Source organism: Trichoplusia ni, chromosome 14, assembly GCF_003590095.1.
Source record: "Trichoplusia ni isolate ovarian cell line Hi5 chromosome 14, tn1, whole genome shotgun sequence".
Lineage (NCBI taxonomy): Eukaryota > Metazoa > Arthropoda > Insecta > Lepidoptera > Noctuidae > Trichoplusia > Trichoplusia ni.
Genome location: NC_039491.1, coordinates 6,159,632 through 6,171,263, shown reverse-complemented (window position 1 = coordinate 6,171,263; position 11,632 = coordinate 6,159,632). Strand labels below are relative to the sequence as shown.

General features: G+C 32.3%; 1 protein-coding gene across 1 annotated transcript in view; it reads left to right on the top strand.

Moving 5' to 3' along the window:
* Nucleotides 1-368: 368 nt before the first annotated feature.
* The window catches only part of LOC113500552, an 82,634-nt gene continuing 71,370 nt past the window's right edge, over nt 369-11,632 (top strand). Inside the window, exon 1 of the mRNA XM_026881383.1 lies at nt 369-607. The gene's annotated coding sequence lies outside the window, so the exon portion shown is untranslated. The remainder of the gene's footprint in view (nt 608-11,632) is intronic.

Genomic DNA, 11,632 nt, shown 5'->3' with positions numbered 1-11,632 from the left:
TTCAGTCAAAATGAGTGGTGTATTTTTGTGCTACTTCTTTTTAGGCTTCTTTTCAGCTAAAATGAAAAAAAGTAAAAGAAATATTAAAATTATAGTAATTTTTTTTTTGGTTGAATTATTGTTGCACTCGGCTCCGAGTAGTGAAATGCAACAAAACTTAAGCTGTTCTTCCTGTCAAAAGTAATATCACCTACTCCAATTCCCAGAAAATATCGAATTTCTATTTAGCTACATATGTAAAGGGAAATAAAAAAGCTCCTACACGTGGAAAGAAAAACTTTCAACAATACAAGTTAGAGCGGCCAAAGGCTGTTACAAACTACTTTTACATAAGACGTAAGTAAAAGACAACTCTAAAAAAGTACTGCTGTCTTATAAATGTATTACAGGCACGAACTCGCGCCAACTGCGGTATTTGAAACTACAACCTGTATGCTTTTGAACGAAACCATTGACGTCATAGGGTCGCGCATGCGCCCTGGGTAGCGTCGCCATTATTCCTCATCGGTCGCAAAGGGGGGTGGCATACATAACGCGGCACGCTGTCACGGCGAGCAGGCGTATCCCAGTTCGAGCCAGCAGCCAAACAACGCGGGAAAACGACCCGGTAAGTAACGACGTAATAATAATTAAACAGATAAAATTAACGCCTCTATCTACCGTTGATTTCGGCGGAAAGTTTTTTTGAACTCACTTTTATTTATTCGGGTTTTGATCTGTGACTTTCAGTGGCTTATAAAATATTTGTGTAACAAGTTTCTTAATTTATTTATTCGGTGTCGGAATTTTCTACTTAGTTTGGTTTGTTTTAAACATATCGGATTCCGGGTTTTACGTTAACATACATTAACATAATTAAGTTTTAATAGAATACAAGTACCTATAAGTCACATAAGCTTTTTGATACCATTATTTCGCTTTCCAATAAGTTTTTCAAAGTGATCGTTACCAGTTGCTTTATCTTGGTCATTTCTAATGAATTATTACGGGATGGCACTATAATTTTATCTTTTTTTGCCAACTTTGCGTGGGTATCTATTTATTGCAATTAATATTTATACAATGATTTTTTCATTGAGATATTTCATTAGTGAATCTTAAGATCTTTTTAACAGCTCGGTAAAAACTTAAATAATTAAAACTTTCAAACACTTTAAATCTTTTGAAATATATTTTGCTTTGCTAGCTAGCTCGATCTAGCTAAATCATTTCTATTGCGAAAGAGGACCATTCTAGTTTTTCAATGACTTCGCCGTACAATGGGCGGTTCTATTCAATGTCGTTTCATAAATGGGTTTAGTGGGACTATACTGCTTAGAAACATAGTAGTAAATATGCGAAGAGTTACTCATGAGTGTTACCATTCTCGAGTTCACAGTTACCATGATCTTAAAGCAAAATATTACTTAGTTACGTAGCTACAGAAACGTACAGCCGACTTGAGGGTGCGACACGCTGTTAATGACAGTTTAAAATTATTTTAATTCAGTTTTGTAATTTATTTAAGGTTCTAATTGGTAATAAGGTTTAATGACCAGGAAGGAGTTGTGACTTTGAGTAAAATGTGCTTTATGAAATTAATTTAATTCGAGTACCTACACTAGGTACTTCATTTAAATTTCTCTGGATATTCTTTTATAAGTTCTAATACATCTGAATTGCAATTAGATAGAACTATAAAACATTATTTTTAAATCATTTAATATCATAATTAGAACTATAGATAAATCATCACACAATAATTGATTTATCAAAGCGTGTCGTGTTAAAAATCGTTCATATTTTTTTGTTTTACTTGTGGCTTTTTCTAAAGCTGTGCTTTCTGATAGCCTTGTTGTTGGTTTAGTGTAGGTTATTTTTATGTATCCATGTTGTTTTTACGTTTGTTAACAACTCGTTTTCTGTTTCTCACCTCTTACTTCACCCGCGGGATGAGATGAGTTACCTCTTAGCGGGAGATTCCACAGCTACGACTTGAATCTATAGTTTTCCAGTACCGGTTTACTGTAAAAAGGTTATCCTAGGTTATTTGCCAGTTTGAACTAATTAGAAACACAAAAAAATAAAATGAGGGCTATTACTTGCTTTAATTATTGACGATGAAATTTATTTAATCGATTGTTTGAACACTAAATTCAATTACTTAGGAACTATATGCTGTGGCAGTTCCCTGAAAGTAATAGCTACTTAAATATGCAGTAAGAAGTTTCGATTGAAAATGTAACGTGTCTTTGAGAGAACTCTCTTAAGAGACAAATCAAGTCGTTTCTATGAATATTATATCTTTCCACATGTGTGATGGATGATATTTAGGGTATTTCGTCATCTGTTATATCGTGTTTTAGAAAACGCCTGATCAAACTAAAAAGGCTTTTACTCTAGAACTTATATTATAGTCGTATGAAATATCCTACTTCATTTTTAAACGTTCCCCAGTTTCCCCAGTTACATTTGAAATGAAAAAAAAAATTGATATTGACAGTCGAAATTTCTAAAAATAACATTCGATTTCCTAATGTATTATGTCCCTAATTGTAATCAGTAGGTCAAAATTTGGTTTTAGAGGACATATTTTTTTAATATTGCTTGCCTAGGGAAAAATATTCATTCCCCGAAAATGTTCAAAATAAGTCTGACCGGCATTTGCAAACGACAGTCGGTAACTTCTTAATATTTCGATAATTAAATGTGACGTCACGTTGTACAAAGTTAGTAGGGCGTTATGTTAAGCTTACTTGAGTCCTTTTACTGAAACGGAATATTCACATTTCGGGCAAGTCGTAGGTATTCCTTTGTGGCTATTACCTTAGTAGTAGGCAATGTTTGTTCTTCAGAGTAAGTTTGTTTGGTTTATGGCTTGCAAAGTCTATATTGAACCACTCTCCTAAGTGTAACCTTTTGCGTACACGTGTATTTATCGGTACATACGTATTTTGCCGGTTCTAAATAAGATGCAGTACGAAGTATCCAACTTCTTTTGTTATGTATTTTCATTTAGCCAGGTCTGATGGCGAGTTTTTAAATTGCTTTGTTTTTAACTAGCCGTTTGTTCGTTACTTGGAAACGTTGGAAGCAGAGTTTGGAGTTACGTTCGGACACGTTTTAGTCGAATCGTATCTCGATTATACTGTCAGTGCCAGATGGATAAACACATATTTCTCGTTATGACGCAGTTAGGGTAAAACAATATATTTGAGACAACTCTAGATAGTTTTGGAATCCGTTTACGATGGACTTCTAATAATTTTAGATAATTAGAAGTGGATATTGCTTTGTCTGAATTTTTTCTATCGATGCATATATTACGACTTTGCAAGAAAGAGGAATTGCATCAATTAATGTTATCACCATTTAACCGCTTTCGCATTCTCTATTTCATTATTTGCTTCATTATCCACCAGAAAACTTAACTAGTTTTTTTAAGTATTTTGTTCTTCTTTAGTCAAGTATTTGCTGCAACTATTTATCATACACTAACAGCAAAGTACACAAGTTAGAAACGAGTAAAAGTTTTCATGTTTTTATAGTTTTCTAATCTTCCTTTTTTTTGCCCCTTTCTTATCTTATCATAATGTGATTGCATTCTACCCAAACATACGGACTTTTTCGCAGTCACACAAAAACATCTCGGTTTAGTTGACATTGACACTGAAGTCCAGAATACCTTACATTTCCTTAGATGAGTCATGTTGAAACAAATTCTTAAGGACCAAAAACAATTTTACAAGTTGTAAACTTAATTTTCATTTGGGCGCTAGTTTCTCAATTCCCTCAAAGCGGGCTCTTGTGGGTTACATATTTAAGCCGACATTGTTACGGAATTTGAAGAGCTGATTGTTTCAATTTTATCGACATTATTTATTAGCATTTAAATTCTTCAAGTTTTCTTCTGTAGGTAGTAAATATTTCCATCTAAAGCTATCTTACGGGACTTTCCTCTATATAATCACTTTTAATTTAAAGTAATTATCAAATATATTATTATAAGGTATGCTCTCATAGCGGCTGCGACTCAGGATTTCTCGTAAACATTCACGATTCTAGAATCAAGTGATAATTTGACGTTTGACGCATGGCTTTCAATCATATTTCCGTCAGGGCTCAGGGCTATAGGCCGCTCGTTCTAAAAATACAACAATATTTTCTCCTTTTATGGCATTCTTTGTTATTACCCATCAGTGATAGGCAGTTTGAATATAAAAGCGGCCTGATACCACATGTCTATTTTAGGCATCGAAAAAGTCCATTCTTAAGATCCAACCTCCATAATTGAAATTGAGCTTATTCCGTTACACAAAGGCTTCTAATAACACTGAAGATGAAAGAAATTAATCGATGTTCGCTAGAGCGTAGTGTCTTTAGCAAGTACATTGAGATAGGCTGAAGGGAAGACTTATAAGACCGATATCAACATATTGTATTCCTTCGGGTATTGTTGTATTGTGTGACGTGGGCCGACTGTTTTGTTCCAAACCTTTTCATTCATGAGGATCTTTTTTGCCTTTCATGTATGGAGATTAAAACCATCTAGGGGACATCATTTGATTCTATTATCATTTTTATCTAACTTAAGCAGGTGTATTCTTTGAACAGCTTTACATATATTTTTTCTTTTAATGAGTAGATTTGTTGAAAGTCGCTTGCAACTTAAGCTAAGCAAACAAATTGTTTTACCTTGTTTTGAACAGTTGCCAAAGTTTAAAGATTTGCTACCTTTTTTTTTAATGTTATAATATTATTTACTGCGCACCACATGCTCTAGAGGATTTACATACCTAAATAGTTACATGGTGATACAATGAGCAGTTTTATCACTAAGAGCGATCTTTTCCGGGTCCTTTGGATAAACTATAGATTTATACAATTAAATAATTTATTTCAACCATATAATACAATTCTACAATTAACTAAAACAATTGAAAATTCAGTTTAGTTCTTATACAATATCAGTTTAATCTGAATCGAAAGAGAAACAAATATGTTTAACCTGTAGACTAGACCGTGATACACGGCAAACTGCTTTAGTACAAAGGGTTTTAATCATACTGGAAATGAAAGGCACTAATCGAAGTTTACCGGAGCGTAATGACTTTAGGTAGCGTCGTCGTCAGCTGAGGGCTTTAGCAAGATATAAGCAGCTATACTTAGATAGGATATACTTGTGTTGTGGATATCAAAATTTGTGATAACTTTATTTTAAGATTACAAAAACTCAGTAATAATACTCACGTTTTCACGTTTTTGGGCGACATTTTTCGTATTAATATGTAAAAATACAAATACCGGGTATTGCAATTGGTAAAATTTTTATAATCAATTAGGTAGATCCAGAGATTACCGCTCACTACAACTCACAAATTTTACCGCATTTTAGTTTGTTTCATACTAAAGACAAGCTGAAACTGAAACTGTGTGCATGCGTTTAAAAGTCTATGCCTTTAAGAGTATTAGTAAAAATACACACATGCAACAAAAAATAAATCCTGCAATTCACCTCTTGCATAATACTTAGTAACGTTTTTTCTAAGACAAATGGCTTATCTCCAATATACTGTTTTGCTCTTGTCACCTCGACAGAACAAAGGCATTATCCTTGCGAATCGGATCGAAGGTAATTAAAAACCTTTTGTTTAAAGTCTGTACTTTTTTCTAAGAGAGATTGAATACGTTTGAATGAACTGTTGAGTAATGAAAAGTTAAAAGGACTTGAGCTAGGTAGAGCTTTGAGAGATTTCGCAGTTGGACGTTTTTCTCGCACTTTTTTCGTTAAATTAGTCTAACTTCATATTTTTATCGCGAGGACCCGTTTTCAGATAGTATCTCAAGAGTTCTGACAGTTTATTTTATAATGAAGATAATTTTCAGTTCATATTTAATTTATTTAGTCCATTAAGTGGGACTTTATTTAAGCAAATATTTCTTTTCGATTCATGAATGCTGATTTGCTTAAAATATTACTATAAATTAAGTACAGCTAATTTATTGCTGCTCTAAGATATAATAGTTATACAACTGTTTAAAGTCACAGATAAGAAAATAAATTTGTTTAAAATCCAAGGCTAATTTATCGTTCGTAAGTAAATTAAATGATTCTTAAAATTAGAGTTTAAAACACATAAATTAGTACGAAAGTTGGCACCTTCATAATTACACATTGTTTAGCAATGTACGCTGTTACAAAGTTGCTTTAATACGCGAACTAATTAGTTCAATTACGTCGCTTTAAACAAAACTTATGACAAATGCAAAATGTGGCTTCAGATTTAGAAAAGTTTTTAATGCTACATTTTACAGTGGATTGGATTGAATGTTCATATTTTATTTGAACTTACTTGGACCTATATTTTTGTATGTGGAACGTGTATATTTAATTACTGGATTATGGGATTAACGGCTTCATTAACAGTAATCTCGTTATGTTTGGCGTCAGCTCGTGTCAATAGGAAATGAACGTAAACATTTGACGGTGTCACGTTTTGCGACCACCATGGGCATAATGTTTTTGGTGAACCTTTACATATTTTGATCGGAAATTATGAGATTTTTTGCTTTTTAAATTTGATATTTTTTATACTGATCACATAACAATAGACAGATGACATTGGATGTGGCTATGTACTGTGGGAGAAATAGTTTGATGTTTCAGACATAACTTACTCTTTTTAGCTAACGCTACTTATATCCATTTATCCAAATACACCTTAAAGATAAGACTTAATAGGTCTACCTGTTGCTGCGTAATACCGAAAAGGGATTTTCACAAAAGATTAACGACTTCATTTAAAAGTTTAGAGCTTAAGTATTTGTAACAAACATTATCGATGGAAGTGAATTTAAAACAATGTATAATCATTAAAACCAACTGTATATTTTTAAATACCCAATAACCGATATTCATCTAACATCCATGCGTTGAATCACGTAAATCCCGATGTCGAAAATTTTGTTATGAATGTCAAACACAACGATAACGCGATGAATTTGACGCATCCCTAATTTGTAGAGAATTATCGAGATCAGTGCAATTTGGGTAGTTTGGAAACAATCAATCGATCAACTATGCCTATCGCAGTGATCTGCTGGACTTAGGCATTAATATCGAAATTACAAAATGGACTAATGGAGATGCGTTTTGAAAATGTTTAATGGATAGCAACACAATTTTGTCTGCCCAAAACATTACTACAAGAATGGCACCTTATGTAGTGATTCTGATATAAACAATGTGTATAATTTACTCTAAAATACTGACATAATACGTTATAAATTGACTCTACATTTCGACATTATTTAATATTTAACCTATTCAATTTCAGCTAAAGGTTAACATTAGAGCTTAATAATTCCTCCAGCTTAATTTTCAATGTAATGACTAATTAATGTGTGCGTGCTTGTCGGTATTTCTCGACTACGATTCAATTAGTTCCACCGAACATTCCTCTTGGGTACAATATTGCATGAGTGACAGACTAAATGAAAACGTCACCTAGTAAGTTTTGCCTCCCAACTATGGCTCATCTAAAAATCATAAGCGTATGTGTTTTTTTAACTATACTATTATATATACAAAACCATGGCATACATATTAACAGCCTCAATTGGGATCGATGCAAGGAAACAAAAAAAAATGTAGACTGATAAAAAAATGTAAGCATTTTAGAACTCCACAAAGCTGCCTTGAAAGCTGCTATTAGATGTTCATCAAAGAAAAAATATATTAACACAACAGGGTAACAAAATTTTGCCCCAATTTACAGCAAAGTGGGTTGGATTGCCAATCAATCATTTTTGTTTGAGTACGTTCAGTATCTCTATCTAGGTATGTATACAATAAAAAATATGAATAATATCGCTAGTGTTGCTTTACATTAATTAGTGTGAAGTATATGTATATGTATATCAATTCAATTCAGTTTTAACAATTAAAAAATATTCACACTGGAGCATTATATGTTACTCACCTTTACCGATAGCGATTTGAAGCATCCAAATGCGACTAAAATAAAAAATAACGATTCGTGCAATTATGCACCTTATTTACGTAAATTATTTATTTCCAATCTCTTTAATAACTCTTCTACCTGCGTCTGAAACACAAAAGGCTTAAAATTACATTTACCATATTCTTAAGTACGTTATCTGGTCCATAGCTACAGGTACTCCGACTCGATACCTTTCAAAGTGAATGATCCGAAACACAATCGCTTGAATCTTCCAATTAAGGTTGTGAGCTCCAATTGAACCAGGTCTTTGTGACTATCATTGGATAATCTTAAACCCACTACCGTTTATTATTTAAATTGCATGTTTCCTTCTTTTGCTCTTTAAATGACTAGTTTTGCTTGCGATGTTGTGTATGATCGAGTTAATAAGGCCGTAGTAATCCCGATTCGTTTGAGTAAAGATTTCACAAAAAATATGATGGATTTTTTTCTCATTATTTTATAAACTTTCGTGGGGCGGATTCGTAATTTTTATTTAATAATGTTTTACTCGTATTTATCGCGAAAGCGCGACTAGTTTCGTCAGTTTTAATTAAGGAATGAAAAAAAAGATAAGATAAATGTGACAAGTTTCAGATCCTTCGGTTGGGTCCGAAATTGGTCCCATTCACCTGCACATTTCACGACCTATACCAACGCCAGAACACTATTTGCCTACTATTGAATTGAAAAGAAAGAGATTTTTATATGTTTTTTAACTTTGAAATCAAAATTAAAAGGCCGATACGAAGATATAGAATCAAATTCAGCCGATCTGAAGTCGGAAGTAAAATTAAAACGTTTCTTTACCCTATTTAAAATTGAAATGAACATTTTTTATCGCGGTTATTCGTATTAATATATGCTTGAATACCTTGGATTCGATATTCTAATTTAATAATATCAATTTAGAACAAACGACGTAAACATGTTTTTCAGATTTTTTCTTCGGTATAAAGTAACTTCATAACGAGTCTGGCTTTTCCAAGTCTTATGAATAAATATGATCTAGCGCTTAACGGAAAAAGTGACAACATTTTTATTTATTTTTGCTTTATTCATGACGATCAATTGAACTGGTTATAAAACAGCAATACCTTTTTTGTTGTCCTTTATAACTTGCTTGTGTAAGACATAAATTTAAAAAAAAATACACTGCTTCTTTTGCATTCCTTCCATTTAGAATTACCTAAGTTGCAGTACTTTTTCTGGTTTAATTTTTTCATAATATGTACTGCAAGGCTTGTAATGTAATAGATATAATATTGTGTATTTCTGTGCCTTTAATAATGTTTTCAATCCACTGAAAAGCATATTAACACGATCTAAATGTTAAATTAAAATATATAATTTTCCCGAGTTGAACTCAACCCTTTGAACGTGCAAGCGTCTTCCAGTCGATACTATTTGCTGTTTATTCAGAATTAGAAGAATAAACATTTCTTAAATTATAAATAAATACAGCGGACCCAAAGACTAATTAAATGTTTAAGGTTACTTACGGAAGCAATCATTCACCTTCCTCTAACTGCCGTGTTATTATAACATTACAGCTACTAATGTTTTTTTTTTGTTAGACACCACTAGAATGCTGTACAAAGGTATTCCACTTGTCCTTCTTCACCCATGATAAAGAAAACAAAATATTTCCATCAAAAAAGACTTAATGAAGGGTAGCAAGTGGCTTTTCGTCAAACAAAGCTCTGTAAATGTTTCAGAACTTTCTTTCAAAACAATCCTTTGATTTAACATTTACGAGCTTCTCACAGCAAAAACAAGAATAATATTCCGAAACTTCAACAATTTTAAGTTTGTCGGAACCTTGTTTGGACCTTAACTGCGTACATTTTCGTTAATACTTAATCTAATTGTGTCATCTGTATAAATATTTAAGTAGATACTTTTGCTAGAAGCAATCTTGGTTGTAAATAGTATTGTTAAGAATATTAATCGTCTCATTGTGTTTAGTATGTGTTGGCGAACGAATTTCTTAGTTTTTTTTTTTTGTAATTTTTCCTTGATGTTTCTTGTCTAATTGTCGCTGTTATGAACATGTATGATTTTTTTTTACATTAAACTAAAAGATATCTTAAAGGAATTAAAATATATCTGACTTATATTTGTTGTCTTGAATTTACCTACAAAAGGTATGTTTTTTTGGATCTACGTCTAAGTATCTCTGCATCACCCTATGGTTATCAGGTCCGCGATCTATATGATCATCTATAAAGAAATATGAACTGCAAGCATGGTGTAAATCCCGTCTGAAAATTTGGTATATTTCAATTTCACATCCATCACTTGAGGCATACGAAACTACCTTTCCATTTTACAGATAAAAAATGTCTGAGACTATGCTTGATAAAGTAATCCGATTTTCTTCCCTTTATTTACAATCGGGAGATTTATAAATAGGATTTACTTGAACCGTACCTCGTCTTCGTAAATAATAATTTATTTAATTTGATGTATACCTATGCATACATTGTACAATAAGTATATAAAAGATGCATACATTATGGTATGAGATATTCACACTTATTTAGGCTGTGTATTGATTTTTGGTTAGCTTACTTCTTGCATGGCTTCCCTTACGGAGTTTAGGGCAAGATAAGCATATAGCATTGAGGCTATCCACCTGTAAAAAATTATTGACGCTTTTTTTGAACGAATATTTTTATATAAAATTTATTAAGAAAATGGAAATAATGTCACAATAATGACACAGAAAACTAGTGTCAAGTGCTATTAGAATATCCCTTTTTGAAGGTTTCGTATAGATACGTTAAAGAAAAACAACTTTTCACAGAAAATGGTCACCTAACAAATAATTATATGCGATTGTACCAAGATTAATTTAGATTTTATTATTAGGTATTATTATAGCGGCTTCATACAAAATAATCTGCGAAAATAAACCATTAAATTAAATGATTCTATAGGAGTTCCTGAAGTACAAGCCTTCTGATAGATGGACGAACAGACTTATAGACAGCGGAGCCTTAGTAAAAAGGTGTGTTGTTTGTTTTTACACTTTAGGTTTGGAAACCAAACTGTTGATCAAAAATATATCTCTATAATACCCGGTAATACGATCACGTTTCACTGTTTAATTTAGTTTCTGCATTTCACAAACTCAATGCAGTTTCGATTAGCATGTAAATTAATATAAATGGTCCCGATCCGTGCCAAGTCAAGGCTTGTTTACCAACAGCGTAAATTACTTTCCAACTTTGTTATAGTTCACTTGCTATCTTTTAAACATGTTTAAACATCCAAGTTAAACTCATCATAGTAGTGCATACTATTTTATAAAGCTGGTAACTTAGGTACTGTTCACAACAGATTTAGTTTACAATTTGAAAGTTTATTTGTAGTAGCTCAGATTTTACAAAATATAGTTAATTACGGAGTGATTAATTGGGCATTGATCATGACAAATATATTAATAAATGCTTCTTACTAAAAAATATTTATTAAAATACCAATAGGAATTCAAGCTATCAATAACCGCTACATATGAAATTCTTGACATTCCAAAGTATGAGGGCCAGGAATTCTAAACATTTTATTCTGTAACTATACTGCACTATAGCGATTTTAATTTTGTTCCGATCGGGGGCTGGATCCGTGCTCCAGGGCAGAGGGGT